Source organism: Struthio camelus, chromosome 29 (genome assembly GCF_040807025.1).
Source record: "Struthio camelus isolate bStrCam1 chromosome 29, bStrCam1.hap1, whole genome shotgun sequence".
In the NCBI taxonomy this organism is placed as follows: Eukaryota; Metazoa; Chordata; class Aves; order Struthioniformes; family Struthionidae; genus Struthio; species Struthio camelus.
In genome coordinates, this window is record NC_090970.1 from 3374351 (window position 1) to 3398327 (window position 23977).

Sequence of the window (23977 nt, forward strand, 5' to 3'; positions counted from 1 at the left end):
TCATTTCTGCTAGGTGGCTCTTTGAGGTACTGGGTGACATCAGAAAGCCTGCTGGCCAGCACATCTCCTGAGGGCCAATCAAGCAGCTGCAGTGAAGTGACCTTACAATCAATACTGCAGTCATGTCCCCTTTGGCTGTCCCTGTACATAGGTAGAAACATGTGAACTTACATAGAGTAATGACTCTATGTAACGGGAGAAATAATCCCATGCACCAGTACAGGCTGGAGGTTGACCTGCTGGAAAGTAGCTCTGCCGAGAAGGACCCGGGAGTGCTGGGGGACAACAAGTTAAGCATGAGCCAGCAATGTGCCCTTGTGGCCAAGAAGGCCAATGGTCTCCTGGGGTGCATGAGGCAGAGTGTTGCCAGCAGGTGGAGGGAGGTGATCCTGCCCTCTCCTCAGCCCTGGGGAGGCCTCCCCTGGAGTGCTGTGTCCACTTCTGGGCTCCCCAGGACAAGAGAGACATGGCACTCCTGGAGAGAGTCCAGAGGAGGGCTTTGCAAAGATGATGAGAGGGCTGGAGCACCTCTCCTATGAAGAAAGACTGCAAGAGCTGGGCCTGTTCAGCCTGGAGAAGAGAAGATTGAGAGGGGATCTCATCAACGTGTACAAGTATCTGAAGGGGGAGTGTCAAGAGGATGAGGCCAGCCTCTTCTCCGTGGTGCCCAGCAACAGGACAAGAGGCAATGGGCACAAACTGAACCACAGGAAGTTCCACCTGAACCTGAGAAAACACTTCTTGACTGTGAGGGTGACAGAGCATTGGAACAGGTTGCCCAGAGAGGTGGTGGAGTCTCCTTCGCTGGAGATATTCAAAACCTGTCTGGATGTGATCCTGGGCAATCTGCTCTAGGTGACCCTGCTTGAGCAGGGAGGTTAGACTAGATGATCGCCAGAGGTCCCTTCCAACCTAAACGATTCTGTGACCCTGCTTGAGCAGGGAGGTTGGACGAGATGATCTCCAGAGGTCCCATCCAACCTAAACGATTCTGTGACCCTGCTTGAGCAGGGAGGTTGGACGAGATGATCTCCAGAGGTCCCTTCCAACCTAAACGATTCTGTGATTCTGTGATTCTGTGTGTGCTCGCATCACAGAAATATCCTAACATTCATTCTGATTGTCAGGTCCTACGTTTTACCCCCTGACTTTGGGAAAGAATGGGAGCATCACTGGGTCTTGTTTGTTTCCAGTCAGAGTAACAATTTATTTATGACTTGTATTATAATACATCATATTCCACAGTACTAGGTAGGGTGCAAAAGTATGCCGTCAGCTTGTGTGCCAAGTGGTCGAATGTGGAAGCTAGGAAAGAGGGAGGAGAAGAAAGGAAACAAGCAAGTGCATTCGGTCCACTTTTTGGAACGGAGCTGGGGGAGCTAGAAACGAGACGGAAAACCGTGCAGGCAAAATGTAGGCAATGACAAATGTTCAAAAATGAGTAAGTGCCTCAAAATTGAGCCAATAACTCACAGGTTGTTTAAGAAACTTTATTCTACCTAATGGAATTTTTGGGGGTCTGTAGGGAATGTATTTTTAGCTTCCCTCTGTGGTTATGTGAGGTTTCTTCCTTTTTCCCCGTAAACTAAAAGCTGACCTCCTGACAAAATCACCCCATTCTAGCATTTAAAGATACGCTGTGAGTTATGAAACACTGAGTGTTGAAAACCTGACAGCCTGGGCAATGTGAGATGGAAATCCAGAATTAAAGGCAAATAAATAACCCGGAGCAGAAACGGGACTGAAGCACGGGGAGAAGAAAGTGACAAACATGGAGGTTACCGGTGTAAACTGCCCCATCTGATAATTTAACTCAGATATTTTGCTGGCCACAAGGAATGAATATCTTATATGTAAGAGCCAACACAATCCTTCTTGCACAGAACCTTGTATTTAAGCACTGTTTTGGTTTATTTTCTCAGGTTCTTCCACGTAGCAAGCTGCAGAGCTTTCAGGTGTTTCTTTTTGCAGCCACAGTGTGACCGTGAGCACCTCAGTTCTCGACACCTTGGAGAAGACCCGCTCGCTTCCTACCTTGCCAGCGTCCTCTCCCTGCGAGTCCTGGGGCTTGTGCCAGACTGCATCGAGTGCTGCAAGATGAGCCTGTCTATATGTACAAAGTGGGGAGATCAGAGCTGCTGCCGGAAGCAGCTGGGACACGCTATATTTTTAAGGTAGAACAGGTGAAACAGTGGAACAGGCCAGTGATAGGAGGTCAAGTCCCCCTTGCCCTGTTCCCACAGAAGGAAAGGAAGGCGGGCGGTTGTTTATGAAACTTCGAAAGAATGACAGCTTCCCCGTTTTCTTCTACTTTGCTATGTATCTCTAAACTAGAGAAATATACTTGCTGTTGTAAAATAGCGAGGATTTTTTGCAAAGATCAGTTTGCTTCCGTTTCAGGACGCTAACAGGGTCCTGAGGCAGGGCCAGATAAAGCCACTAGTCCCCTGTGATGGACCAGGGTAAGAGAAAAGATGAGTAATTGCGAGGCAAAACTACTGACACAGCCACTTGGCTTGGAAAGTGCCAAATGCAAAGCACTGCAAAGTTCTGCAAAAAGTCCTTCACGTAGACAGCTTAGAGCTCCTAGGTTTCTGCAAGTTTCTATTTTGATAGGCGGTAGTTACCGTTTTACAGAAATGACAGAGAGTGAATCACAGCAGGCTGCCGTGTTAATGAGTTGCCATGTTCTTAGGATCTCCGAAAGGCAAAATGTTTCGTGTTTTACAGAAACTTCTTTTGGTAACTTAACGTTGCTTTGCTTTGGCGTGCTGGGAAACAGCTCTGCCCCACGAGGGGTGTGCTGGAAGTGGTACAATACCCGCTGTGACGGTGCAGAAAAACTACATCTGTTTGTGAACGTCATGCACACCATGTCTTTTACAGGTAAAGCAAGATGAAAAGAAATTAATAGCTTCACCAGCTATACGATCTTTTCTAGTCGGGAGAACCAGCTGCGTGAATGGGTGTTTGAGCAAACAGGAAGACAGTGGTCATTAGGGCTGGTACCAGAATAATGGCATGAAAAATTGGATTTCATGAAACAGCCTGAAGTCACGGAATACAGACAACGTGGGTGGTAACCTGCAGATATCCACGAGCGGTTTGTTGGATATTTAAAGCGGATAAAAATTTTGGAGGATGTATCCTCTCTTGGTGAAAGCTAGGTTAACTTAACTGGCTTAAGTCAAGCTGTACTGGTTTACTCTGTTTTCATTGCCTGACTGTGACGCCTTTAACTAAAGGCTGGTGAGAAATCGCACGTTAACGTGACCTCTTCATGCAGGGTAAACGTAGAGCGGTTGTTATAATAAAGGTTGTTTTGCTTGTCTGTTAAACAAGCTATTTGTTTGTTTTGAGCATGATTGCCTCAAAAAAAAGAAAATCCTATGGAGGGTGACGGTCATCTTGTTCTCTCCTGGTTGCCCACCAGTTATAATCTGGTAAGATGCAGAATTTTAGGGCTTCCTCGTTTATGTGGGAGGGCGCAGAGACGTTCGCACGAAGCAGAGGACGGGGAAGGCTTTGGGAGGCCCCCGTGGCGCTCCTCCACCAGTCCTGCAGACTGTCTCCTACTGCATTAATGGATTCAAAAACATGGCAGGTAATTTTGTGCAACAGAGGCCGAATTTAAATAAGCGGTGGCTCCTAAATTTTCTTTGATTCAAATCAATGAAAGATAAGAAATTTACTTTCAAGTTTTCCTGTTGCAAGACTCGAAGGCTGGCGCATAAGCTTATTTTGATGCTTTTGAGATCTGGAAGTATGTGGCGGGGTGGTACTCCTGTCTTTTGCAGTTTCTGCAAAATATGGCTTGTATATAAAATTCTTTTTCTCCTGCTTTTTAACAAGAAAGGAATTTCATAAATTTGAATACTATAAACCTCATATTCCTATAGGGATTAACTACATATAGAAGCACTGTAAATAATAAATACTGGTTTAACTCTTCAATGGACTTTTCTAATGCATGTCATAAGGGATTGTGACCGCTGGGTGCCTTGTAATTTTCTCTCACTTCTGTGTATTACTGTATTTTCCATTTGTGTATCAGGCGTGATAAAGCAGGAAGAAATAGCAGATGGTGAAAAACCAGGTAAAGTGATAAAGTGCTTTGTTTTAAATCCTTATTTTTGTTTGTTCTTCTGCTGGAGCACCATCCCTTGGTTCAGCTGGTAAATTACACCCATGTTCGTGAGCTTCCTGACCTTAAAGCAGGACTTTAAATGAGGCTCCGAGGGGGAGGATAACAAAATCCTGCAGGTAATTGGGATAACCTCTGCACCAGAGTCTACAAATTAGAAGGTTTAGGTTATTTATGACAAGCTCAGAGGAGGAACGGCGACAGTGGCTCAGTCTACAAAGCACCTTTGATGTCTTCATGTTAGACCTATGGAAAATAGAGAGATTTGATCTTCAGGGGTAGCTTATGTGACAAGAATAATACAGTGGAGAACCTGGTCAACAAACACAAACCTTGTAAACAGAGGTTTACAAGGAAAAGGGCATCGCTCTGTGTGTCAAATAGGTATGTGCCTGTTCTGAGGTAGAGATCAGAGAGGGTGAAAGACCTGTTGGAATAATCTGTGGGTGACGACCACAGAGGAGAGCAACATGGGCGCTGCGGTGGTGGTGGCTCGCTGTGGAGTGCCAAACCTTGAAGGGTCAGGGGAAGCTCTCAGCGAGCAGTGGACAGGAACACCCAAGGCACATGGGGGATTTCAACCACTTGAGCTGGGAAAGGAGTTTAATAGGGTGCAAATCATTCAAAATCTTGGAGTGAGTTGGCATCATCTTTTTACGTCAAAAAAGTGCGGAAAGACTTAGACTTTTCCAGACTTGATTGTACCAGTTAGGTAATTTCTGGATGAAAACGTTGAATCAGAAGGCTGTGTGAATGAGGACAACCCAGAAGCGATAGAGTTCATGACCTTTAGAAAGGTAAGAGGAACAGAAGCAACCTGCTCCTCCCAAGCAAAGAGAAAACTCTCAGCAGCCAAAACACTTTTCCAAAGGACCCTGAATATTTTGTAAAGATAGATTTCAGCTGCCTCAGGGAACTCTTAAATGATTTTCTCTAAGGGGCTGGTCCAAGAGAAAAACCTATTTCAATGATGTAGCAGAGCTTTTAAAGCAAATAATTTTCAGAAACAATCTAGGGAGGCACAATGTAGGTGAAGTTACTACAGACAGGTGCAAAACTGGTTGGAAATCCATATCCAGAGAATCAACCAGTGGTCCAGAGTCAAAATGGATGGCTGTGTCGAATGGGCTGTGCTTGTCTTGTTTGATTCTTCCCGCCCGTATGCGTTCATTTAGCTTTTAGTGAATGAGCTAGAGGACAGAATAGATTGTCAGCTTATTAAATCTGCAGAAGGGGCACAGCTGGGAGAGCATGCGGATGTGTTGGAGGACAGAATTAGAATCCAAAATTATCTTGACAAATTGTCTGAAGAAGAGGGATGAAATCTGATGGTTATAAGGACATGATGCTATCTACTTGCTGGGAGTGAAAGCAGGAGTCCTGCAGGAAGGGACCATGAGCTTGTAGTGGATCACGAACTGTATGTGACTCTAGATTTGTCTTAACAAAGACCAACTCATTACTTGCGCTGTGGCTGGAAAGAACTATCACGAGCAATTTAGGGAAACGTGATCCGGATGAAACTGGTATGAACAGAAGTGTAATCTGCCAGATGTAGGAGGTAATCTTTCTGCATTACTAAGCAAGCCTCAGCTGCAGTGCTGTCATTTGGACACTGCAGGTCAAGACAGATACACACAAAATGGGAGATGCTATAGAAGAGGAATGGGAAATCTGAGGGATATGGGAAAAAAAAAACAGACTTTACAGAGGCAAGTGGAATGGATTGGGGAAGAAAAGGCTGGAGAGATGTGATAAGTCTTTAGTGTTATAAAATGCTGCTGCAAAAGGGAAGAGAATCTGTTCTACATGTCCACAGTGAATAGGACAGGGAGCAATGATCTTACATTGTAGAAGGAAGGACTGACATTAGACATTGGGACAAATTCTGTCAGTGTCAAAACTGGACAGTTTTGACACGGGAAATGATTGCCTGTGTAGGTTGTGGAATTTCAATGACTGGAAGGGTTCCAGAACAGAAGCCTGTCAGGAGTGATGGTGGGGCACAGGGACAGAGCACGTAACTGCTTGAGATGTCTTGCAGGCATATCTTTTTGTCTCTGTATGTTTTCATGATTCTATAAAAGAAAACACAAAAAATCAAAATGAAGAGGTATTGCAAAGCTCAAGGTCTCCTGTTTCACTGCTTCTCAGTGTTCCAGCTGAGTGCAAAGTGCCTGGAAGTCTGATTTTACTTGGTTGCTACTTTAGCTGTTAGTGATGTAAATGGAATCTCAAAGCTTTCTGTCCCTCATGTTTAACTGAAGTCAGCCTCCCTACAATGACTGCTTTTGTTTGCACAAAGAACCTTCTGAATTAGAGACTTGAAATTAAATGTATAGTTTCTGTATTTCCATTGTCTGTGCTTTTAGGAGCAGGACAGAGGGACGGTGGTTACTATTCTGATTCAGGTGTTGCAAGTTGTTCCATCTCAAAGGTGTGGGACTTGACCACTGCCCGGCTAGCTCAGTCGGTAGAGCATGAGACTCTTAATCTCAGGGTCGTGGGTTCGAGCCCCACGCTGGGCGCTTGGCTTTTGACTTCAGGAGAGCTAACTTTGACCTCTTGAGGGACCTACTTAGGGGAATCTCCTGGGACAGGGCCCTAGAGGGAAGAGGGGTCCAAGAAAGCTGGTTAATATTCAAGCATCACCTCCTCCAGGCTCAAGAGCAGTGCATCCTTCTGAGGAAGAAGTCGAGCCAAGTGGGCAGGAGACCTGCATGGAGGAGCAAGGAACTCCTGGCAAAACTCCAGCAGAAGAAGGAAGTGTACAGAATGTGGCAAAGGGGCCAGACCACTTGGGAGGAATACAGGGACGTTGTCAGAGCGTGCAGGGATGCGACAAGGAAGGCTAAGGCCCAGTTGGAATTAAATCTGGCAAGGGATGGCAAGGACAACAAGAAGGCCTTCTTCAAATACATCAATAGCAAAAAGAAGACTAGGGAAAACGTGGGCCCGCTGCTGAATGGGGCGGGTGCCCTGGTGACGAAGGATACAGAGAAGGCAGAGTTATTGAATTCTGCCTTTGCTTCTGTCTTCACTGCTAAGGCCAGTCCTCAGGAACTCCAGACCTTGGAGGCAAGAGAGGAAGGCTGGAGAAAGGAAGACTCTCCCTTGGTGGAGGAGGATCGGGTTAGAGATCTTTTGTCCAAACTTGACATCCATAAATCAATGGGCCCCGATGGGATGCACCCACGAGTGCTGAGGGAGCTGGCGGATGTTATCGCTAGGCCACTCTCCATCCTCTTGGAAAGGTCCTGGAGATCAGGAGAGGTGCCTGAGGACTGGAAGAAAGCCAATGTCACACCAGTCTTCCAAAAGGGCAAGAAGGAGGAGCCAGGAAACTCCAGGCCTGTCAGCCTCCCCTCCATCCCTGGAAAGGTGATGGAACAGCTCCTCCTAGAGGTCCTCACTAAGCATCTGGAGGACAAGAAGGTGATCAGGAGGAGTCAGCATGGATTCACCAAAGGGAAATCATGCTTGACCAATCTGATAGCCTTCTATGGTGGAGTGACTGGCTGGGTAGATGAGGGGAGAGCAGTGGATGTTGTCTACCTGGACTTGAGCAAGGCTTTGGACACTGTCTCCCATCCCATCCTCCTAGGGAAGCTCAGGAAGTGTGGGCTAGATGAGTGGACGGTGAGGTGGATTGAGAACTGGATGGCTGGATGGCCGAGCTCCGAGGGTTGTGGTGAATGGCGCAGAGTCAAGTTGGAGGTGTGTAGCTAGCAGTGTCCCCCAGGGGTCAGTCCTGGCTCCAGTCGTGTGGAACGTATTCATCAATGACCTGGAGGAAGGGACAGAGTGCACCCTCAGCAAGTTTGCTGATGAGACTAAACTGGGAGGAGAGGCTAACACACCAGAAGACTGTGCTGCCATTCCGAGGGACCTGGACAGGCTGGAGAGGTGGGCGGAGAGGAACCTCCTGAAGTTCAACAAAGGCAAGTTCAAGGTCCTGCCCCTAGGCAGGAATAATCCCATGCAGCAGTACAGGCTGGGGGTTGACCTGCTGGAAAGTAGCTCTGCCGAGAAGGACCTGGGAGTGCTGGTGGACAACAAGTTAAGCATGAGCCAGCAGTGTGCCCTTGTGGCCAAGAAGGCCAATGGTCTCCTGGGGTGCATTAGGCAGAGTGTTGCCAGCAGGTGGAGGGAGGTGATCCTCGCCCTCTCCTCAGCCCTGGGGAGGCCTCCCCTGGAGTACTGTGTCCAGTTCTGGGCTCCCCAGTACAAGAGAGACATGGCACTCCTGGAGAGAGTCCAGCGGAGGGCTACCAAGATGATTAGAGGGCTGGAGCACCTCTCCTATGAAGAAAGACTGCAAGAGCTGGGCCTGTTCAGCCTGGAGAAGAGAAGATTGAGAGGGGATCTCATCAACGTGCACAAGTATCTGAAGGGGGAGTGTCAAGAGGATGAGGCCAGCCTCTTCTCCGTGGTGCCCAGCAACAGGACAAGAGGCAATGGGCAGAAACTGAACCACAGGAAGTTCCATCTGAACCTGAGGAAAAACTTCTTGACTGTGAGGGTGACAGAGCACTGGAACAGGTTGCCCCGAGAGGTAGTGGAGTCTCCTTCGCTGGAGATATTCAAAAGCCGTCTGGATGTGATCCTGGGCAATATGCTCTAGGTGACCCTGCTTGAGCACGGAGGTTGGACTAGATGATCTCCAGAGGTCCCTTCCAACCTAAACGATTCTGTGATTCTGTGATTCTGTGAACCCACCAAACCTTCTGGCTCTCCTGTCCCTGAACCTCTTCTCACCCTTCCACATGATGTGAACAGGCACTGGGCTAGTGATGTCCTCTGGGTGGCTGGATCACAGGCTGCCCAGGCCCAGGGACTTCTACAGTAGCATCTTGTCCTTCCTGGAGATCAATTCACCTCTGTCACAGGCCCCCAAGGTGCTGCAGACGCAGCTCAGGAAGCAAACCCCTCTACTGCCATTCCTGCACAGCCTAGCTCTGTTTCTGGCCTTGGACACTGCAGGGTTTGCTCTGTTAGTGAGAACCTCCTTCCACCATCACATTGGCCACCTCCTATCCATGCCAGCATGTCACCCCTTGCAGTCAAAGCCTTTGCCTACAGAAGCTCCTTGGGAACATGTTCCCCTGTGACAAATCTTCTGTCCATGCCACAGCTGAGGTGCTGAACTCCACATATATGCAGACATATGCCGCCTGGGGCACAGCCAGGAGCAAACGGAGATGCCCAAGCTGTCACAGCACTGCCACATGCTTGGAATAACTGAGATGGGGTGGGGTCACTTGCATGACTGGAGTCCTTCAATGCCAAGGTGCAAGATCTTCAGGAGAGACCCAAAGGCAAGATGAGGGGATGAGGGATGCCCTATGTAGGAAGGGGTAGCTTGGGTATAGGGAGCTCTTCCATGAGATGGACTAAGGAAGGCACCTCTGAAGGGCAGAGGAGCTCAGGAAAGCCAGCAGGTAATTAGGGACAGCACCCATCAAGCACAAGAATGCGCCATACCAACAGCTTGTAAAATTAGTGGACGTCTCTGGACCCTGGCTGGGCTAAACAGGGAACACACATGGGAGCTCCAGGGCAATCACGCAGCATACGGAAAAGGGAAGAAGGGAGAGGCTGCAAAGGAGGAATTTAGGAATATTGTCCAGCGAAGTAGGGATGGAGTTAGGGAAGCCAAAGCTCCCCTGGGATAGACACTTGCAGGGGATGTCAAGGACGGGAAGAAGAGCTGCTACTGCTTCAGTAACAGTAAAAGAATAAGCAAGGAAAATGGGGGCTCACTGCTGGATGGGGCTGTTGTGCCTAGAGTGAAGACTCTTGAGGGGACAACCAATCTGTAGCGCTTAAGGGATGACTTGCAAAACTCAACCCCTGCAAGGCTATGGGCCTTGATGGCTAGCATGCATGGCCATGGAGAGAGCTGGCTGCTTTGACAGCAAGGCTGCTCTCTCTCATCTGTGAAAAGCTGTGGAGATCAGAGGAGGTCGCAATGAGCAGAAAAAGGAATATGTTGTGCCCATCTTCCAAAAAGGTCACAAGGACCACGTGTGGAGCCACAGGCCATTCAGCCTCACGTTGGTGTAGAGTGTGTTATGGAGAGATTTGTCTCAGATCACATTTCTGGGCACATGAGGGAGAAGAAGGTGCCTGGGAACACTCAGCATGCATTTGCTGAAGGTAAATCCTTCCTGAGCAACCTGATTGCCTCCTGTGATGAAAGACCAGTACTTGTGGAGGAGTGGAGAGGAGTGGGTGTCCAGTAGACATCCAGATGGGCAAAAAGCTGGTTGGATGACTGAGCTCAGAGGGGTTTTCTGAATGGGTCGTATTTCACCAGGAAGCCACGTAAAGGTGGCATATGCGGGGGGTCTACCCTGGATCCTGTCCTGTTTGAAAGTTCATCAGTGACCTGCAGAATGGAAATCTCATCACAGTTGTAGACAGCACCCAATTGGGTGGAACAGTCGGATGCTTGGGCTGCCGTTCAGAGGGATCTCAGGAGGCAGGAGGAAGGGGCTGTCAGGACCTGGGGAGTGCCCGGCTGGGCAGCAGCTCTCAGTTAACGGACCTGGGAGTCCTTGTAGGCAGCGAGCTGGACACGAGCCAGCAGCGTGCCCTGGCAGCAAAGGAGGCCACAGTGTCCTGGGCTGCATAAACAGGAACACAGCCAGGAGACTGAGGGAAGTGATTATCCCCCTCTACTCAGCCTCATCAGGGCACATCTATAATACTGCCTCCATTTGGGGGCTCCTGCAGAAGAACGATGTTGATCACTTGGGGTGAGTTCAGTGGCCAGCCCCCAAGGTGGTTTGGGGGCTGGAGCACTTGCCCTTTGAGGAGAGGCTGAGGCAATGGGGCTTGTTCATCCTGGAGAAGGGAAGGCTTTGGGGGGAATACATAGCAGCTTCCCAACTCCGGGTTGCCACTGATAAAGAGGCAGGTACTGGAGGGACTCGTGGCATGTGAGTGGGAGACAATGGCTACAAGCTGACGGAATTGCAGTGAAAATTAGCTAGAAGGGAGACAAATCAAAGAGGTTAACAAAGCACTTGAAGAAAGGTCCAGAGAGGTTTTGGACCCTCTGTCCTTGGAGGCTTGCGGGTTGCTGTTGGACAAAGCCCTGAGGAACTTGGTGAACACCTGTGAACATGGTGTTGCTCCTGATGTGCGCAGGAGGCTCCCAAGGTGCCTCCCAACCTGAAAGAGTTGCTGATTCTGTCACCTCTAGCAATAGCCACAGCAATTCTTGCAGGCAGGAATTCCTTTCCTACAAGTGGGTTAGCACCAGATATGGCCTCCCCAGAGCCAGCCCCTCCTAGTTATGAACAACTGCGTGTCCAGAGTGGGCCCTCCTCACAGCCTACAACAGCTGTGTGTGATAACAGAATGCTCTTCACCCTTGGGAAGGATGGGAAGATGAGGGCCAAGGGGCACTAGTTGCAACAAGAGAGCTTCAGGCTGGCGATTAAGGACAAACTTTCAAGGACCTATCAAGACAGTGAGGCACTGGGCAGGTGGCCCAGAGAGCCTGTGCCCTCTGGGCCAAAGAGCATCTCCATCCTTGGAGATTTTCAAGCCCTGGCTGAAGAAAGACTTGAGCAACCTGGTCGGGCCTGATAGCTGACCATGCTGTGAGCAGGAGGTTGGTTTGGAGACCTCCTGAGGTCCTTTCCAGCCTGAAGGGTCTTGCATATCTGTCCACACTGAGTCCCCTGCGACCATGGAAGTGAATCAGACAAAAGCATGGTCAAATCAGTGGAACCTGCTTCACAGGTACCCCCAAACAGCCCTCATGATGTTGTACAAGGAAAAGTGAAGAGTCCAGCATCGTGCGGCAGAACGGACTGTGCATCAGGACAGGCTGGGACCTGACCAGCAGAGGAGGGACCCTGAGGAGAAGGGCCAGGATGTTACGCGAGGGATGCCATAGGAGCCAGTGGTGCACACTCACCACAAATGAGGCCAGCTGCAGACAGGGCCTGCATTGGGAAGACAATGGCCATTGAGACAAGGGCAGTTCTTCTCCCCCTTGACTCAGCACCGGTGTGGCCACGTCTGGAATAGTGCATCCGAGTGTGGGCTGCTCAGTGCTGGAGGACTGGGGAGGAAGTGGAGAGGGTCCAGAGGAGGTCTGCCAGGATGGGGTTGGGAGCCTGAAGCCCATGGCCTGTACGGAGAGGCAGAGGGACCTGGGCTTCTTCAGCCTGGTGAAGTGGAGGCTAAGGCCAGTGCAGTAGTAGCCTGTGACTGCTTGAAGGGTGGTGTCAGAGAGGATGGAGCTTTTCTTGCTAGTGGGAAAGAGCATGAGAAGGGGCAAGAGCCACAAACTGCATCTTGAGGGGTTCAGACTGGACATCAGGTAAAAAGAATGTCACTGGAAGGGCAGGGCTTTGGTGCAACAGGACACCCAGAGGAGATCTGAGATCAGTCCCTGGCTTTGTGTTTCAAGGAGCAGCCAGCAAGGACCGAGGGACAGCAGCAGAGGCAGGAAGATCCCAGGGTGAGAGCAAGGTGGGGAAGAAGGTTGGGTGTCTACAGGCTGCAGGGAAACAGGCGCAGCTTTGGGAGACCTTAGGACAGCCTGTGGTGAAGACAACCGAGGGCAATGCCTCCAACAGAACTGAGGTCTTTGTCCTCTTGACTGTCGCTGGTATCTCTACCACCGAGGCCTACGAGAAGATGTCATTTCCTTTTGGCACCAGGCCTCGATGCCTCCTCACCCCCAAGGGAGCCCAGGAGGGGTTGTAACGTTGTCCTGCACTCGGCATTGCTCACCTCCCCCACCCTCACACTGACCCCACAAAGAGCCCTGAGCAATGGGTGAGGGAGAGGATCACCATACCCAGGGGCTGGCTTTGGGCCTTGGCTGTTCTGCTTGATAAAGCACATCAAGGTTGTCTTGGCATCACAGCCACCTGTACATCGCCTCCCCCTTTCTGCTCTCATCGGCCCCCCAAGGAGACTTTCTTGGTAATTGCCCTCAGTGGGACCAATTAATGCTCCAGGAAACTTTGGGATTTGCTGCTAACTTCTGGAGAGGTTTCTTCTGTCTCTTCTCAGTATTTGAGGTTCATGGACTCAGCACCAACTACACCCGAGGGGTCATTAATATGCAAAAAGCCTTAATACGCCATGTCTCTCCCCACAATTTTCTTCAGCTCCTCAGTCCTTCTGTGGCTAACTGGGGAGATTTCAGAGTGGCTTTACAAGAGGAAGATTTCAATGAGCACAAACAAAAAGGAAAAAAAGGGTTTCTGCTTTTAAAGTTTTATTTTTCAGCGTACAGAATAAGTGATAGCCACATCCTCCCACTGACGTTGATCCAGAGTGTCTCCTAATGAATCTTGTTGTGTACAAAAACAGTATTTCTGATAGGAGACATGTATGGACAACCTTCCTGCCCACCTCCCCAGCCCTGCCATTTCCCTCCTCAGCCCCTGGGGACTTGCAGCACTCTGCTTAACATCTAGCCTTTAATCCACTCGAGTCTCTAGCTGAATGCTACAGCGCATAGGCACTAATTTCTGCCTGCTTTCCTTAGACAATTAGCTGCAAACACACACACAAGGGGTTGTCTCAATTGTGATCGAGCAAAAAAAAAAATGAGAGAGTTCAATAAACTTAATGACCAGCACTTCTCCGCTGTACCTTCAGCCCAAGCTGCCTCCAGTGAGGTCCACTTTCCACAGGGAATGACCTCCCTTGAAATGTTTTAGACAGGTAGACAGGAAAGGCCAGCGAGAAACACAGTGAAGCCGCTGGCTAAAGAGACAACAAGAGGCAATAAGAGACAATGCTGAAAGCCGAGGCAAGCTTCAGACTCCCTCCACCTCAAAGCAGCCACTAGAGAGTGGGGAGAAATCTCGCTGAAAAAGAGTATAAGAGTATAATAAGAGTAAGGAGAGGAGGCAGATTGGAAAACAAGTGAAAGTGCCCATGTCCAGGCAGTCTGATGCAATCAGGATGTCTAAAAATATGTAAAAGATTCCTGAGAATTATGGCATAATAAACGGAGCAGTGGTAACAGAATTCCAGGGGCAAACCCATAGTTCTTCTCCTGAGATTCATACCCTTCCTGAAGATTTCCACCATGGACTGGAAAGTGCTGGAAATTGGAAAACGTGGACACTTGTGTTAAAATTATTCAGTCATTTCAACTCATGAAAATGTGCTCATAATTTCTGAAATGTTGGAGAAGTTCTTCCCCTTTCCAGGCAGAGCTCAGGGGTCGAACCACAAGCAGCCAGTGGCACCTGGAGAGGCCCCAGTGTCTCGGAGGTTCCTGCCTGGGCCTGGCAGCTCTCCCAGGGGAGCTGCGGGAGACCGGAGCCCCTCGGAGCTGCAGAGGGAGGTTGGGCAGAGGGCACCAGGGCACCTGCAATGGCACCCAACGTCTGTGACCCTCCAACTACATCCCACCCCAGTTTGGAATATCACTTTCCTTTTCAGACAAAAACACAAGATTTAATCACCCCAGAGCACTAGCATACTAAAAGAAAACACATCAAGAAAGACAATAAGTACACAACAAATGTTAAAGCTGGAAAGTATAACAAAACCTCTCTCGCACAAGTCCAGGGTCCCACAAACCACTCCCTGGCCAGGGTCTTCCCTGCCACTCCTCGCTCTTTGCACATAGCAAGTCGCACAACGAGGTGCTGGGCTCTCACAACTGACAGAGGGAAGCAGGCTGATCAGCTTCAGCAAAATGCTCTATTTCTTGATGGCTGACATTGCACAAATCTCAATGTACCCGTGTTACAGTGATGTCCTAAAGGACACCTGATGCCAGACCCCCTCCAGTACAGAGGCCTCTGCCTAACCCAGTTGTCTGGGCTTCCCTTTCTACTCAGAAAAAAAAAAAAAGTCATCCCACTGAGAGGTCTTGAGATGTTTCTCCTGGTGACCAACTAATGCCCCAGAAAGGTTCCCATACCTCCTGGATCACATTTCCCAGCACCCCATGGCAACACAGCTACACAGGGCATCTCAGGCAGCAATGGCCTCTAGATGTCCTAAAGGCCTCAAGGTCAAGTTCTCGTCATAGGTTGAAATCTATGCAAAAAATAGCTCTATGCAAGAACTGAAAAAAAAAATATTTGCTTTCAGAACTTCACACAGGCTTTATCAGTTCTAATGAATATTTTCTGCCCTTTTCATCGGCAGCACCATGTGCATGCACTACAGTCATTACTGTATGCCACTCACATGTTTCTATATAGGTGCAGTTATTCATCATGATACATTTCCTACCAACACTGCAAAAGGAGAAACTTTGTTCTGAGAAACTACTGCATTCAAACTGACATATTGCCTCTCTCTTCTTTAGCCTCTCTGTCCTCTCTTCCTCTGCCTATTCTGTCTTTACAGAGCGCCTATGGCCCCTCTGCCCTCCAGGGAAGCCTCCTGCGGGATCCTGCCAAGCAGATGCTGAACTAGCTGAAATCGGCTCTCCTGCAGCCCTGCACTGTGCTACAGCTTTTGGCCTGACTTCTCCGCCATCTCATGGTCCTTGCAGCCATGGCTGCCCTTAACCTTTACATCCCCATCCGGTCCTGTTTGCTAGTGACTGACAGAGTCCAGCCGCTGATGGCTCACTGATTGCCTGGGTCAAGAAACTCTTTCCAGCGCTCGCTGGGAAGCTCCTGGGCTGCTTGTGCCCAGGGGCGCTGCCCTTCCAGCAGATTTCAGGGTGGTTAAATTGTCCTGGGAGAACCGGGAGCTGTGACCACGAGGCTTCCCCCAGCTGCCGGCAGGAGGTTTCAGCTACTTCCCTCCCCTCCTCAGGCAGCCCTTAGCAAACACTACCAGGATGTCACCCAGACTGGTGTGTCCTCTTCTCCTTCCTACAAGGTCTCGACTGGCTCATCACCTGCTCCAAGGCAAAGCCCTGTGCGCTCCAGCCACCCCTTTGCACAGACACGCCTCCACCTCCTCACCACCCCAGCCTGCCTTCCTCAGGAGCCCGTTTTCATCCTGCCACAACGTGTGTAATTCCATGGGGATGGGGGAGAGGGAGGTGCCAGTAAAGGGGACATGGTTGGGATGATGAATGTGGGGGTCCAGAAGAAAGGTGGACTCAGAAGAGGGGTGGGGGAGAAAAAGATAAAAGTGACACATCTGCAGTGTTGATGGCGAGGCCACCTCTTGTACAGGAACTTCATTGCCTGGGTTCTGGTAGGAGCCATTTTGAGGACAAGAAGAGCATCACAGCACCACTCATCCCAGCAGAGAGGAGATGCAAGTGGAGAGGATGGTTCAGGGCAGCCAAAGGGTACATGGCTGCAGTATGGACTGTGAGGTCACTTCCACTGCAGCTGCCTGATTGGCCTTCAGGAGATGTGCTGGCCAGCAGGCTTTCTGATGTCATCCAGCACCTCAGAGAGCCACCTAGCAGAAATGACCACCCTGGGGAGCAAAGAGGGTGACACATGTGACAGGCACCTGTCTGAGTGCTGACTGTGAGGGCACCTCTGCTGCAGCCAGCCCACCAGCCCACGGCCAGCAGGCAGGCAGGCACGGCTCATGGCCACCTTGCTCAGCACTAGCCCTCTGGAGAGGACCTGGCACCAAGCAGCGCACAGCTCCTTGCCTAGGTCTCTTCCAAGCCCAGAGTGCTGCCCCTGTGGCCCAGAGACACCACAGGTGTTATCTGGAGACTTGCTTGGGCAGCTCAACCTTCCCAAAGTAGTACATGATGTATTATTACCAGATAGAGGGGATTTTTTTCTTTATAGTGTGATACCAAGGAGGCATCCTGCAGGCTCCAATGCAGTTTGATGATGGGTGGGTGAGCTGAACTGTGCAAAGCCTGCTGGGACAGCCCTGGACCACTCCAGAAGTAACTGAGCCTCACTTGCTTTTATGCCCACCTCACTGGCAAGAGGGGACCTTTGTCCAAATCAGCTTCAGATCCACATTTCACCTCAGAGGAGGGTCATTTGGAAAGAAGGGGCCACGAGGGAGCTAATACCCAGGCTGTGCCCCAGCTGATGAGGCAAGAGCTTCAGAAACTGCAGGCCTCAGTGACCAGCTCAGTGACACACTGCAAAACGTGAGTTGGACACCTGAAGTGTCAGGTGCCAAAGGACTCCCTTAGAGAAGGGAGGAGCATGTGGAAAGGGGAGGAGCATAATTCAGAGGGGGCTTGCAAGTTATTTGCTTCAAACAGCTTCAGCTTTGCAAGCTGATTCTCAGCTGTGACCCTTGAAGTGTTTCCTGTTGACTTGCAGGGAAGTGCCTGAGCATCACTACTCACTGTAGTAGGGGCACCTGGGAGAGGTGGTTTTCAAGGCCATTATTCTCTTGTGAAGAAAAACTTGGTCTTTGGAAGTTTCCCTTTTTTGGCCCCATTTTAAAAGCTTATGACTGTGGCACTGCCACTGGAAAGAGCATCTCCGCTGTGAAGAGACCATTTCCTTGTGAACTGTGTGGGTGGAAAAAGTCCCACCTTATGAAAACTGCTCTCTGAGGCCTCCTGCTGGATGTCAGCGTGTGGATGTCTGGTTTCAGAGCCCAGGGCAGGGTGCAGGGTGCAGCAGAGAGCCCCGAAGCAGAGGCCTTTGGCAGGAAGAGCTCAAGACCCTCTCCCCTCACCTGCCATATTTCACTGGGTTGGAGGGAGGTTAAATGGATGGTTAATTAAGGGCTAATTGTGGAATACCACTGCATTATAAGGAAAGAGTTTCTAGGATCCTGCCCCATCAGAAGAAAACAGTGTCTGCACCACTTAAGGAAACAGGGAGCCTCCCCACGTAGCCTTTGCTTGTAGGGAAGAGAGGCAACTGCTGACGCCTCTAGTCTGAAAAAACTTGTGGTTGCAAAGACATTAGAAATCTAAATTCAGGAATCTCCTACAAGGAACGCTTTCTGAAAGATGATCGCTTCTACTCCAAATACTCTCAGCTGCATGTTTATATGTATCTCACAGTCTGTGTGGGATATCTGGCTGCAGAGCCTGGCAAGAGCTGCGGAAACTCAAGGTCCGCAAGACAGGCCACCCCCCACTGGGGCACACGACAATTCACCCCTCGCCTCACAGAGGGTTGACAGCCAACACGCCCCTCTGCAGCAGGGACACACAGGGCACACGACCACACATAGCAGCAGCCAGGTGACCCCCAAGGGCCCCAAAACACACCAAGGCCAACTTTCCAAACCTCCAAAGGGACCTCCTCTGAACAACGAGTCACAGCCCTGCTTCTGGTCACTTCCTACCTCCACGAAGCACCGAGCAAGTGCTCTCCCAGGAGGCGCATCACGCCAGCTCTTGCCTCTCTCTTGTGCCTCACGTGCCCTCAAGGCCCTCACCCCACAGGCCTCCCTACTGAGGGGCTTCCAGGCAGGAGGACAAAACTCTTTGGCAACACTCCCCCTCTCTCGGGCCGTGCTCCGACAGCTCACCAATGACCACATGGCAGCACACGGACACACTCAGCAGCACGGACAGGGCCAGTGCACCAGCCTTAGACAAGCACACTTCCAACCAGGGAAACGGCACAAGGCTTCTACTGCTCTCAAGCCTTTGCCTTGCCCTGCCTCAGCAAGGCCGGGGATTTCTCTGCCAAGCAAAGCCTTGAGCCAAGCCAGCAGCTTTCAGCAGGGCACGTGCCACATGGAAAAGCCAGCGCAGGCTCTGCCTCCAGGGTCCCCCCTGGCACGATCCAGGCATAGTCCGAGAGCACCAGCAAAGGTACCCACTGAAGGAGCTTGTTGGACCTTGTGCCACTGATCACAGCATTTTGGCTCAATGGTCCAGCCCATTTTCCACCTGCCTTATGGTCCATTTGCGCAGTGCTGTGGACTGGCTCGTCAACATCTCCAAGGCAAAACTCTGTGCACTCCAGCCACCTCTTCGCATAGGGTGGTGCACCACCACTCATCCCAGCCAAAAGAAGACAGGGGTGGGAGGATGGGGAGAGGCAGGGAAAGGAGATACATCTGCAGTGCTGACTGCGAGGTCTCATAATTTTCCCTGCTCCTTGCCCATCACTTGCAGAGACAGGCGTGACCTCACAGTCACCTTCACAGCCAGGTGGCTCAAACTGGTCTTGGAGATTTTGAGGCTGTCAGAATCCAGTACCCTCCTCATCACGCTGAATGCCGACTGCCTGGAAAGCAGCTTAGTAGAGAAGGGCCTGGGGGTCCTGGTAGACAACATGAAGCAGCAGGAGCCAGCCAAGTGTTTTTGGTATTCAAAGGCTGCATCAGTTTCCTGGGCTGCAGTGGGAAGAGCGTTGCAGCAGGGCGAGGGCTCTGTGCCTGCAGGCTCTGGGTCAGCAGGCTCTGCGCCTGCTGTCTAACCACATCCTCAGGCAGAAGTGACCTCACAAACACCTGCCTTAGGCCGCAGCCAAAGGCTCACCTCTCAGCTGCTCACACCGAAGTCACCTCACAATCATGCACCAAGCCAAGGGGCCTACTGCTGGCCCTCCAGCTTCTCTCATGCACGTGACCAGCTATGTGCCTGCTGCTCTCCAGTCAGGTCCTAAGGCAGAGGAGGCTTCACAATCAACATCCAAGCCGTGTGCCTGCTGCTGGCCTATCACCTGCAAAGACAGGAGACACCACCAAATCAGCACTCTAGCCCTGCGCCTGGGGGTAGCCTATTAGGTACTCAGGCAGCAGTGACCTCACCATGAGCATCCAAGCAAATGAGCAGCTACTAGCTAATCAGGTCATCAGGAAGAAGAGACCTGGCAAAGACCTCATCAGGCACTCACAAAGAATGGACTTCCCAGTCAACAGCCAATCCATGGGCCTACTCCTGGTCTACCAGCAGCTTGCTCAGAAGTGACCTCACATGCACGTGCCCCAGCCATGAGCCTGCTGCTAGCCTGTCAGAGGCTGAGACAGACGGGACCTCACAGCCAATTTCCCAGCAATGTGCCTGCTGCTGGCCCATCACCTGCAGAGACAGAAGGGACATCACTTTCCCCTTTACAGCCATGTGCCTCCTACCATCCAAGGAGCTTCCGAGAAACAATGGCTCTCACCACAATGTCCCCTCCTATTAGACTTTTGGCCTACCGGCTGATCCTTTACCAGTAACCTCACAGTCCTCTTCCAAGCCCACCTGCCTGCAGTGAGCCTTTCAGCTTCTCAGAAGGACTGGACTTACCATGTGCCTGCTGCTAGCCAAACAGGTACTCAGGCAGGAACGTCATCACAATCAGCATCCAAACCATCGGCCTGCAAGTGGCCTATCAGGTACTAAGGCAGAAGGAATCGCACAAGCACCTCCTCTGCTCGAGAAGCAGTGGTTGCCCTATCACCTGCAGAGACAGAAGTGACCTCACAACCAAAATCCAAGCCATGTGCCTGCTGCTGGCCTATCAGGTACTGAGACACAAGTCACCTCACAAACAGTTTCCCACCCGCAAGCTTCTTCCTGGCCCATCACCTACAGACACAGAAGGGACCACACACTCACCTGCATGGGCCTGTGCCTCCTAAGGGCCTGCAAGCTTCTGAGACACAATTATGTCCAAAAAACTGGCCATGACATAATCTGTTTGCGCTGCGAGTCAGAGGGATTGTGACAGGCTGGAGAAATGGGCAGAGAGGAACATCAGGAAGTTCCACAAAAGGAAATGCAATGTCTTGAACCAGGACATGCTGAGTGCCGACCAGCTGGAAAGCAGCTTGGCTGAGAAGGGCCTGGGGGGGTCCAGGGAGGCAGCATGCAGCAGCATAAGCCAGCAACACATCCTCAGGACGAAGGCAGTCCATGGCTTCTTGGGCTGCCTTGGGGAGAGCGCTGGCAGCAGGGCGAGGGCTCTGGGCCTGCAGGCTCTGTGCCAGCAGGAGGTGGGCCTGCTAGCTGGTCTGCTACTCATCAGATACTGGCCCATCAGATGGGGAGGCAGAAATAACCTCACAATCACCTTCCAAGCTCTGTGCCAGCTGCTGGCCTTTCCCCTTCCTCAGGGACATGAGGAGCCAGCTATGGGGGTCTCTTCTCCCCCTCTAGCAGAAAGGGGACACATTGGGATTGAGTCAGCTTTCCAGCTGGAGATCCTGGCAAGAGCTCCCGAAACTGCAGGCCTCAGTGACCAGCTCAGTGACACTCTGCCAAATGTGCTCACTTGGACACCTGAAGGGTCAGCTCCCAAATGACCCCCTTAGGGCAGAGAGGAGCATGTGGAAAGGGGAGGAACCTAATTCTGAGGGGGTTATTTGCATCAAACAGCTCCAGGTTGCCACGCTGATTCTCAGCTCGGACCCAGGAAGTGTTTCCTGCTGACTTGCAGGAAAGTGCCTGAGCATCAGCTGATGTTTCTCCCAGTCCAAAAGCAATGGGCTCATTTCCTTAGTCTTCAGCACAGAAAGTGAGCTCTGGGCAGCTGAGATTACTACTCCCTGCAGCAGGCACCTCTGGGAGAAGTGGTTTTAAAGGCCAATGATTTTCTGAAGAAATACTTTGTCTCTGGAAGTTTCCCTTATTTGGCCCCATTTTAAAAGCTAATGACGGTGGCACCGCCACTGGAAAGAGCACCTCTGAGTGCTGCACTGTGGAGAGACCATTTCCTTGTGAACTGTGTGGGTGAAGAAAGTCCCACATGATCTGAACTGCTCTCTGTGGCCTCCTGCTGGATGTCCGCCTCTGGATATCTGGTTTCAGAGCCCAGGGCAGGGTGCAAGGTACAGCAGAGAGCCCCAAAGCAGTGAGGCCTTTGGCAAGATGAAATGAAGACCCTCTCCCCTCACCTGCCATATTTCACTGGGTTGGAGGGAGGTTAACTGGATAGTTAATTAAGGGCTGATTGGGGGATACTACTGCACTATAAGCAAAGAGTTTCTGGGGTTCTGCCACAGGAGAAGAAAACAGTGTCTGCACCAACGATGTACCCCACTTAGGTAGTACCCCCACGGAGCCTTTGCTACTAGGGGAGAGAGGCAACGGCTTCCGCCTCTAGCGTAAAATAAAACGTGTTGGGCAGATCTCAGAGGTGTTAAATTCAAGAATCTCCAGCAAGGAACCCTTTCTGAAAGATGACCTCTTCTACTCCAAATACTCTCAGCTGCATGTTTATATGTATCTCTCAGTCTGTGTGGGCTATCTGGCTGCAGAGCCTGGCAAGAGCGGAGGAAACTCCAGTCGTGAAGCTGAGCGGGCAGAAGGCAGCCGGCTGCCAGCGTGCCTGGCTCATGGGGCCACCAGGGCAGCCGGGGCCCCAGCAGCCAAGGCACCTGCTCACCTCGCAGCGCTCCCCACCTCCCCAGCCTCATGGCACTGCCCACGCACACCACTGCTCTCTCCACACGTCTCCTCCCGCACCCACAACCAACACCCTGGGGCCACCGCCTCTCCCCACCACACGCCACCCAACTTCTGGCACACACCTCACCCCCACCCCTCCCCTCACACACGGTGGACAGCCAGCACACCCCTCTGCAGCAGGCACACACAGGCCACACCACCACACAGGCCAGCAGCCAGGACACCCCCCCTCAAATGCCCCAAATCACACCCAGGCCCACTCTCCAGGCCTTCTGTTTCCTTCTAGTCCTCCAAGAGGGAGCAAGAAGCACTTCCTCTGAACATCCACTCCCACCTCTGCTCCTGCTCCCTTCCCACCTCCACGAATCAAAAGGCCGAGATATCTTTCCAATGTTGGAGACAAATCTCGGCCCAACCCCACCGCACCGTCCCCATGCAGCTGCTTGGGGCCAGCCAGCACATCTGGCTTGTAGGGCAGCTCTCCTGGGGCCTAGGCTGCTCTTTCCCGCGTTCCCAGCCCCACCGGCCCTGCTGGCAGCTCCTGGAGGAAAGGAGCCCCACTGCCGGCACCGCTGCTCTTGCTCTCTGCGGGACAGGCTGGGACCAGCGGGTCGCTCTGGAAGGCTGAGGAGCCCCGGGGCAGGGGGCATTAAGGGGGAGAGCAGCTCTGGGCCTGCCGGTGCTGCGGAGTGGAGGTGTGGGGCTGGCAGGGGCGGCAGGAGATGGCCCTGCTGAACTCACCCCAGCACTGCCCACCACGGCTCCGGGGAAAATCAGCCTGGCATAAGGCAGGACTGGTGGGGTGGCTATGGCACCCCCCCCCCCCAAGCTGCTCTCCCAAACCTGCTGTCTTTTGGGTGCAGAGCTTGGAGCCCAGTTTGCAGGAGGACAGGGGCTGTGGCCATCTGAGGACACCAGGTCTGAGCCCAAAACATGCTCTGCCAACCTCGAAAGATAAAAGGCTCCGGGGGGAAGGAACAAAGGTTCTCCCAAGCAAGGCTGAGGTTATTTAAGGTGAAGTTTTCATTTCCGCTGTGGGCATTTCAGCAGGCTCTTGAGAGCCCCATGGGAGGTGGTGGACACTCTAGCCTCCAGGGCACGCAGGACCCCTTTCCTGCCAGAGCCAGATCCAAAAGGGAGACCCACTCCCAGGGAAACTTGGGCCTGAATTTCCTCCCACCCTACCACCCTACCAGGAGGGGATGGAGCCAGCCCCACAGGAGCCTCGGGGCTCAGGACAGCCCCAGCCCCAGGACCCAGCACTCCTGCCTGCCCCATTGTGCCCTGAGCCAGACAGGACCCTCCAGCAGGGCTCTTGTGGCTGCACCCAGCCCTGTCCAGACACCCCCACAGCCCAGGTCCCACAACTGTTTTTGCATTTCACAGTCTCTGTGCGACACCTCAGGAAGGAGTTCCTCAATCCCTTACCCTTGGTGGAGAGCTGCAGGAGCACTGGAAAGCTAGTATCCGTGGTCTGGGCTAATGTTCTTGGTCCAGCAGTCTCCATCTCGTTTGGCCCCTTTCCTTCGGCTCGCCTCTCCCTCCAGGGAAAAAGGACTCTCTTGTCTCCTGTCTCGTCCCCTACAATTCCTCTCCAATGTGTCCCTGCTCTTGTGCCGGTTGGTGAG

General features: G+C 51.6%; 1 non-coding gene across 1 annotated transcript; it reads left to right on the plus strand.

The window, feature by feature from the left end:
* The first annotated feature begins 6599 nt into the window (after positions 1-6599).
* TRNAK-CUU (transfer RNA lysine (anticodon CUU)) lies at positions 6600-6672 on the plus strand. Its single transcript has one exon. It is a non-coding gene; the product is annotated as a tRNA-Lys (tRNA).
* The last annotated feature ends 17305 nt before the right edge of the window (positions 6673-23977 follow it).